At 38.8% G+C, this 9,652-nt stretch overlaps 1 long non-coding RNA gene across 1 annotated transcript; it reads right to left on the bottom strand.

Moving 5' to 3' along the window:
- Positions 1–6,309: 6,309 nt before the first annotated feature.
- Positions 6,310–8,987, bottom strand: LOC116094061. Its single transcript, XR_004119953.1, has 2 exons — positions 8,815–8,987; positions 6,310–6,378 (listed from the first exon to the last, which is right to left on the bottom strand). It is a non-coding gene; the product is annotated as an uncharacterized LOC116094061 (long non-coding RNA).
- Between the last annotated feature and the right edge of the window lie 665 nt (positions 8,988–9,652).

The raw sequence follows: 9,652 nt of genomic DNA on the forward strand, positions 1-9,652 counted from the left end.
TACTATTGCACTTGCTACAGTTTACCAGAAGCCAGGCAAAGTAATCAAATTCACAGGATTACCATCAAATTATTTTCCCCACTAAAGGAGTATGATTTGCTTCATGAACTCAAGCTTTGATTGCATTCATATTTCTTTGCCCTTCTTAAACTTAGTGGTACACTTTCCCATGTACCTAATAATTATAAATCTGGTGTCTTACATGAACTCTCTCGCCTGTCCTCAGATGTTTAAAGCAACAATCATATGAGATCAGGTGGTGGGTATCCAGGAAAGACGGCGGTCCCTGTGAGAGCATTGCTGCCAATGTTTCCTGCTGCCACTCTCTCTGACCCAACTGTGCCACTTGCCACTGTGTTTTTTCGGTCCAGCGGAAACATGGTTCTAGTTACCCCTTTGGGTCTCATTGGAACTGACACTGCTGTGTCTGGGCATTGCTTTCCAATGATCACGCTTGTGCCCCATAGTGGATGAGTCTGCAATAGACTTCAGCAGTTGACACACTTCCTGCCTAATACTGTCACTGTTTTTCACTGCAATTTGTTCTGTTTTTTGGTTTTTGTTTTGTTTGTTTGTTTTTCTGTCTTTGTTTTTTGGTTGTTTGTTTTTTGGTTTTTTTTTTGGTTTTTTGAACTTAGAAGCATGAGCCTAGAACTTCCCTTGAGTTAATAGTATGAGAATTTATTTCCATTCTCTGGATTGCCTTCTCCTCCTTCTCTCTCTGTGTGAAAGGTACACAGGGAAGCACTAGTTCAGGCTCTAAGCTTTTGTAGGTTCATATCGTAGGTAAGAAGAGGTTAAGGCACACGTTCCTTTCTTTGTTTAAAACCGGTGTGTTTGTGTGTGTTTTGTCTCTGTGTGTGTGTGTTTATGTGTGTCTATATGTGCATGGAGTGTATATACATAGGCATTTGCACTATGGTTTGTATGTAGAGGCCCTAACACAACTCTGGAGTCTGTTCTCTGTTTGCCTTGGTATGGGTTCTGGAGGTTGGACTCAGGTTGCCAGCTTTGTGCAGAAATTACTTTTGCCCACTGAACCATTTCAAAGGCTCCTAATTTTTTTCTTCCCAAGGGGCTGACTAATCCAAAGAAGTGATTCAGTGGTGATTCCGAGACCATTTGACTGCTACAGCTTGGATACTGTAATGCAGTGGCTCAAGCTACAGAGATCAGTTCTCACAGCTCTGGAGGCTGGGAGTCTGAGATCAAGGGAGCCTGCAGGGTTGGATCCTGGTAAGTGCTGTTTATCCTGTTTGTGGAGGCTTCCCATTTCCATTGGTTGTCACCTTCCTCAGAAGGTGCAAACCAATGTCTGATGTTTTTTCCTTTTTCTCTAAGGATAGCGGTCCCAACTTGAGAACCACACTTTATGCAAACCTGATCCCCACACAAAGGCCTTTCGTGATACCATCACATGGGAGGTTGGAGCTTTGACATGGGATCTTTGAGGAGACTGGGCTGCAGTCCACTTTGCAGCACCATCTCCTTTCCAGAGTGCTTGCATGATAGAAATCATAGAACAGTAAAGTGTAAAACACATTTTACCAAACTCCAATCACAAGAAGATATTAATCTACCAGTATGAAATACTGATGGTCCTTTATTCATCTGTCTGTTTGTCTGTCTGTCTGTTTCTCTGTGTCTATGTGTGTGTGTGTGATATGCATACCTAGGTGCATGTGTGTACACACTATGTGAATTCGGGTATCTACAAACCACAGGTCTTGTGAGGAGTTTGGAGGACAACTTTGAGCCTGTCCCTGCTTCCCACATTATTAGGGATAGGGTTTTATTGTTTGTTTGTTCTTTTTTTTTTGTGGTTTGCTACTATGTACACCACGAAGCTAGATGGCCCGTTACTTACCGTTCTGGTTTTGTTTCTCATCTCGCTGTAGGAGTATTGGCATTACAGATTACAGATGTGCATACTGTACCAGGCTTTGTGTGGTTCTAGGGATTTGAACTCAGATCTTAGCACTTTGTGTATCCACTTATTCACAAGTGCTTTATCCACCATCTCCCCAACCTTTATACCTACTCTCTTGGCAGTCACCATTTCTGGCACATCTACCTTTCTCTCTACTTTGCTTGAGAGATTTCTATGAACATTGGTTCTCTGCCTATTCACCAGACAGGCTGTATATTTCTAGAGTTGCCATGGCTAGGGAATAAGCCTTAAAAACTCCCAGGTGAGAGGTGACGGATGAATAACTCATCTCTTTCACTCCAAGGGCACTTTCCATTGCTCCTAGAGTTCCCACAGGACTGGACTCCATTTATTCATGTTGGCAATTTGCTTGGCAACTCACTTTGATTAGTATTCTTATTTTACTCCCTAACAGTGTTTCATGAGATAATTTTCCAGTAAACTACTTGCAGTCAAATCCTTCCCTATGTCATTCTCTCTAGGAATGAAAATGAAGACAACCAATTCAACAGAACCAAGAGGAGAGAGGTTGGACAGTAGTCAGAAAAGACGTCAGAGAGTCTCAGATTTGTCATGTGATTTAGGAGGAGTAACAGCGATGAAGCCAAAGCAGAAAAATTGTAGTATGGAGAGTGGGGCAGGTTGCCTATAAGCTCTGGTCATATCTGCAGGAGTTAAGGAAATGGTAAAGTACAGAGAAGGCACTGGGGAAAAATTCATGTATAAATGATATGGGCTGTTAGCACATATCCCCAGTTACCAGGCAAGAGGAAGCCCCAGGAGAGTGCATGGGTTCCTTAATCTGGAGTTTGTGCTTTTCAGAGCACCAGTAATGAGACACCTTCGCAGCAGGAAGAGCTGCCATGACCATGTGTATCTGAATCGCTTCCATATATTACCAAAGTTTACTCTCTCACACTATCCAGGAGACCTTGGAAAATTCATCTTGTCTCTCTCCAGTAAGATTACACACTTAAATGCGTTTTTATATTAAGGGTAGTACAGAGTATATGGCAACATCAAACTGTTTCAATATAAGACATTCTCTCTATACAGATCTCTAGGTATACAATGAACAAGCAGGCCCAAACTAACATTGATTCATTATTTACAGATGATTATATATGTTACTTAACCCTTATGGTCATTTTATAAGGTAGAAAGAATAAGGAGAAGAGTCTTTTACATATCTATCTATCTATCTATCTATCTATCTATCTATTTATCTATCTACCTATCTATCTACTTATCATTTACTTATATATTTTTTCTCTTGAAAACAGGTTTTTTTTTAAAATAAGGCAAACAAATATAAATTATTTTAAAATATTATTCTGTTCAGTTTATTTTTTCTACTTAGGACATTTAAAGCACTAAAAATATTTGATATGAATTTGTCATTTGAAAATGGAGAAAAAAGGCAGGCTCAGCTGCCAGAATGATATTTGAACAACTGCCTCATCACCTAATAAGTAATTTATCTCCTAATAGGTAATAGGACAGAAAAATCTGAATTTCTCATCACTACTTTCAGCACCTAAGCCTGATTCTATTTATTTCCATTTCACTATTTGCTTATTTCTCTACATGGGGAGAGCACCGAGATATTTTCTTTACTTTGGAGAAGAACAGAAATAATGATGACATGGCATCTGGTGTAGAGAACCAATTTGGAGCTAAGCAGAATTGGAATAATTTGCTCAAGTTAGTTAACCATTTTTTTGATACAGTTATCCAAATAAAGTTAGGGTGCTAATATCTAATAATGCTTGCAGAGTTTTAATGAGAAATATAAAAACTTTAAATGCTTATCATTAGGACAGAGACACACAATTTTAAAGAAGGAATATTTTTGTTCTGCTGTGCTGGGACTGTAATTCAGAGTCTTCAGCACGCTAAGTAGCTAACTTCTCACTCCAAGTATTTTTGTGAAGGGAAAAGTCTCACTTGATATGTGGCTCAGGGCAGCCTCATATTTGTGATCCTCCTGGCTTAGCAACACTATACCTGGTTCCAAGAGCATTTTTTTTAAATATTAAAATTTAGTATATAAAATTTATCATGCAGTCATGGAATTCCATGGGACTAAAAAGCAAAAAAAAAAAAAAAAAAAAAAAAAAAAAGAAATCCTTTTATTGCTTCCTCTTACTCTACCTAAAAATCAATTGGATTCATATTTCTAGGTCTTTGAAAAGATCTGACAATACTCCCAAGCTATTCAGGCAATATTTCATAAATTTTAATTTCCTTTTTTTAGTCTTAGCCATGAAATTGTCTTAACACTACTGTAAGATGTATTAAATCACATTTAAGAATCAACAATCTCATTTTTGTTTACAGTTAAACTTCCCCACTGCAGTTTGTGTCAGCTCTGGCTGGAAGTTCATAGGAACTTTCTGTACCTGTACTAGCAGCTCTCAAGCCACACACTCTAGCCCATCTCTTGTGTGCATATAAGGCTTTTACAGAGAAAATTAAGGTAGCCATCATTAAGGTATATCTACTACAGCAGGACAAGGGTCTTTGTCAAAAGAGAACATCTGGATCTAGAGATGAGCATGAACATGGGGAGAATGTGGCATGAAGATTAAAGCTGATGTGATGATGCGCTTGTAAGAGACGTAGGACCCAACACTGGGCAACATTTTCTGTATCAGCAGGAGTCAGTCTTACTGAAATATGTATGAACACACACATAGACACACACACACATACACAGAGAGAGAAATAGAGAGAGAGAAAGAGAGAGAGAGAGAGAGAGAGAGATTGACAGACAGATAGACAGACACATACACAGGCATACACACACAGACATAGACACAGCACACACATGTACACAGACACAGACACACACATAGAGGAACACTTAGAGACACAGATACACAGACAAACACACACATAGACAAAGATGCACGGACACATACAGACACAGAAACAGCCACAGCCACATAGACACACAAAGACACAGACACAGACATAGAAACAGCCACACAGCCACACAGCCACACAGCCACACACCAACATGGACACAGACACAGACCCATACAGACAAGCACAGACACATACACACACAAAGACACATAGACAGACAGACAGACACAGAGTCATGGGCACAGACACAGACACACAGACACAGAAACACACACAGACATGGACACACATATAGACACAGACAGACACATACACTCATATACACAGACACAAACACACACAGACATGGGGCAGGGTGGGAGATTATTCTGTGTTTTTAATTCTTCCATTCCAGAACCTGTGATATATGTAAATACACAAAATTTTGTTTTATATATGTTTGCACATGCATTGATAAATATTTACACAAGTGTGTATATCTTTTGCATATGAAATGAGCAGAAAACACTTCTAAGACTTTCTGAGAGTTTGTTTTAAAACAGACTAACAATACTGCTGCATCTTTACCACAAATTTCATTCATTTAGAGCAAAGTTTCCTTCAACAGTTTCAAACCTTTGGAAAAGAAAACATCATATATTAGGGAAGAAACCTGTAATTTCCTACCATAACCATTTTGTGCCAATTAAAGTTTTTATTCACTCCAAGGTAACTATGATAATGCAAAACCAAGGTGCCATGTCAGATTTGGAGGCTTACTAGGTTCTCCTCCATCTTGAAACTTTGCCAACAACATGATTTTAAGAACTAGTTCTCAAAATTCTGACTTGGAGGATAAGTGAAGGTTTCTTCGGAAATCCAGAGTGAACTGATCTAGATAATAAAAGTCAGAACTCTCATTTCAGGAGGAAATGAGGGCATGGCTAACTTCTAACAGCTTCTCTGTGGAATCGTTTCCTGTACCTTTCTCAGATTTCAGCTGATGCAGAAACATCTGCACACAAGTTGAGTAAGATGCAGCTGCGTTCTGGCATCCAGAGGTGTCTCTCTGGTTACCGAACCCTAATTTCCAAGGAGGCACACTGGAAGAATCCTAATTGCACCTGCCTTTTTGGAAATAACTTAAGCCATCTATTTTCTTTCAGTTCAGCACATTATTTTCCTAAGAAAGACAAAGAATTAACTTCTTACTCATTTAGACATTCGTTCTAATTGTTTTGAACTTTCTTGGCCAAATGGAGGGATCATTTTTCTAGTCTTAAAATAAAACAGTAGACCTTTTTTTCTCCACAAGAGAAAATTAATTCAGACCAAGAGAGGGTGGCACTGTAGTTCAGCGGACTGTGTGAATTAATTAGTGTTAGAAGAAAATCCTTTTTCTTATTCACATACCTTTTCTCTTGGTTCTTCCACATAATGGCTGCTTTTGTTTAAGGGCTGAAAGGACCAGGGTGCATTTTCCAGGCAAGTTGGGAATAGAGCAGGGTTTCATTACATCTCAGTGGAAGTCTAATATGTTTGATTTAATAACTGTCTCAAGGAATCAGTCATAATTCGAATTCTCATCCAATCAAAACCTAAATTACAATTAAAAAAATCCTGTTTCAATAAATCAATAATGGAACCTAACAGTAGTTTTCCATGCTCTTTTGGCAAGCCATACCGGGGCTCATTAAAGCAATCACAGCTGCAGAGAGGTTTTTCCCTCATTGTTTTTATTTATAGCCTCCAGAAACAAAAATTTATGACCAGAAAGAAAAGAGGGTAATAAGCCGAGGCAAGGAAAGCGCTGTGAAGGTTATCTGAAAGCTTCATGAGATCTTCAGTATAGTACCTTGTTTCCAAATAATGCTTCAATATGCTGGGCTCCCAAGAGACTTTGATCTCTTGGAAGCCGCTAGCAACTTTTCCAGCTAGTTCCTTTTCACACTAGAGGACTCCTTGCTAACCCCACCCACTCCTTTGTCCTAGTGTCTGAATGACTGAAAAGTGTGGATTCTCTTTTTTGGAGAACTTGTATGCCCTTGAAGAGCATACAGTACTGTGGATCTGCTGCCACGACTTAGCATCCAGCACAACGCAGGTCAAATCCGAGTGAGTGAGCAGATAGGATCCGACAATCATTACTTCAATCAGCCGCCTAGATTTCAGCAGCTCCTTCATGCAGTGTAACTCTATGGAAAATGAAGCTTCTCTAATTAGGCCTAAGAAACACCTGGCTTCTTATAGGCAGTGATTTGTACCTGGCTTGATATAAGGCAACGGAGAAAAATGGTATCTCCAGTTTTTGCCGAATATTGAAATCACTTGGGGGAGGTTTTTGACCATCTCAACTCTTAGTTCCCACTTTACACCAGTCAAATCAGGCTGTTTTGGAGTGAGATCAAGGGTGAAAGAATCCTAAGCCACCTCCAGGTGATTCCTGCATGCACAGGCAAAGCAGGAACCAAAGAAGGATTTTAAAGACATTTCATGGCAAAAATAAAGTCAAGAGTAAGGATGAGCAAAGCCAGGATTATCCTAGCTACATATAATTCATTGGTCCACATATTTGAAAAAAAAAACTATCTTTCAAAATGAAATGTATACATTTAAACTTTCTCATAGGTGTGTCCCAATAGCGACTAAGTGCTGAATGCTCACTTACTGTTCCGCAGGGATTGACCATAAATACGTATAACTTAGGCTTATACTTGAAAATGTTGACAAATGACATATTAATAAAAGGGATATATTAATAAATATTAAAAATTGATAGAGGATCCAAGTTCAGTTTCTAGCACCCACATGGCAACTAACCACTATATATAACTCCAGTCTTAGGGAATTTGGCATGCTCTTCTGACTTTTGCCAGCTTCATACACACATGCAATACATTTACATAGATGTAGGCAAAATAGTCATACACATAAAATAAGAGAAGATAAATCTTTGAAAAATTACTTGCCTGTCTTAGTCCATGAAATAGTAGCATCCATTAAGAATAACTTATACTGTCTGTATTCCTTTGCTACCTCTTTGCAAACATCATCTATTGGATGGAGCTTAGCTACAAAAGCATTCAGTTGATTTATTTCTAAGTAGATCCAGAATGATATTAATTTTCAGGCATATTATGAAAGACAGGGATAGGGATATTTCATTCTCAGAATCTCTCCTGGTCTCTTTGGAAACTATCCTTTGTATAATGACAGGCAAGAAGTATTGTGAATCCTAAGACCAAATAAACCACTGAATCAAGACCAATCCACCATCTCATTTGTGAGTGTAGCCAAAAAGTCAATCTGACAAATGATAAAGTCACAGAGATGGGATAGTGTGGGAACAGAGAACAGATATATGAATCTCACATAGACTTTGATATTTCAAACCTATTTACAATCTTGTCAGAATTAGTGACTGACCTCGTGAATGCTGGCTTACACTGAGATGAACAAGTTCTGCCTGTGCACATGAAATATCTGTTTTCAGTTTCAGTCATATAATAAATACAAATATCTTTTGTTTCCCTGTGTTGTGTCTTCTCTATTCTGCTCCTTTCATGGGCCACATGAGCAACACCACCTAGGGATATACTTGACTACTCTTAAGATTCTTAACTCTTAGACCATAAAGTTTCTTCAGAACTCTTAACCTACATTTAATGATCTCCTCTGTGGAGGAGCTTTCTATTTCACAGATTTTTTTGAGAAGCCAAGAAAGTTCCTTTCTATCTTCAAATCTATTCTTCCTGTTGACAACTGCCAACCCATGTTTCTTCTTCAAGTGGTATCCTGTGCTGCATGTGTCCACACTGCCAAATATGTGCTCAACCTCACTGGTCCACCTGACAGCCAGCTGTGTAGTGATGCAGAGGGGAGGGAACTATGAAGATAATACACTTAGGACTGGGGTATGGCAGTTCCCACTATCATCAAACAACTAGAATTGTCATGTTTTATACACACACACACACACACACACACACACACACACACACACACACACTCCCACTCCAATCATGGATTTTCACCTATTTTCTGTGAAGCCATCTGTTCTGTCCTGTAGGTTATCCATGATGGTACTGTGCCCCGACCTGCAGGACTTAAACAATGGGGTTCCTGAGAGTAGGGAACATCAATGACAAATTTGGGATCAGGAGATGCAAAGGAAAGGGACAAGACAAAATATCTGATCAAGTCTCAATTTACTCTAGAGAAACAAAGGATTTATAAAGCTACAGAATAGAAAGGTATTTGCCCAGGTCTTATTGCTTGGTTACACATTAGTATAAATGGAATGTCCACATTGTAAAATGTCCAGAATGGAATGTCCTCATTGTGAAAAGTCCAGAAAGGAATGTCCTCATTGTAAGGTGTTCAGAAAGCCCCCTACCATATAATGTCCTGAGCCAGTTGCAGGAATGGAAGCAAGATAGTGGAAGAGACAAAAGAGTGTTAGTTAATAGATGATGGCCAAGGGACAAGATGGCGACTGAGATGCCAGGGGCTTTTGGGCCCCAACAGTACTATTCTTTATCTATGTTAGTTTGTACCTCCAAGGTTTGTTTGCCACTTTTTGTGGTGGGGAGATTGGTTTACAGAACACCATGGGCTTCTGTGCTGTCCTCTGTTGATAGCAATGCAATATCAATTTTCTTCCCTGTTGAAGAAACTATATGTAACTTCCAGAACCCAAGTTTATCAAGGAGAATTTGTGTTTACATTTTTTGCCTTTTATTTTTTAACCAGTGAGTATTATAATGTCATGTGATTCTTTTTTCTTTCTTTTTTTTAAACTTTCATTGCATTATGATAAGAAAAGTTACATGATTTCAATTTATCTGAATTTGTTAACATTTAAAAACATAT

This window comes from Mastomys coucha, unplaced genomic scaffold (assembly GCF_008632895.1).
Source record: "Mastomys coucha isolate ucsf_1 unplaced genomic scaffold, UCSF_Mcou_1 pScaffold16, whole genome shotgun sequence".
Taxonomy (NCBI): Eukaryota; Metazoa; Chordata; class Mammalia; order Rodentia; family Muridae; genus Mastomys; species Mastomys coucha.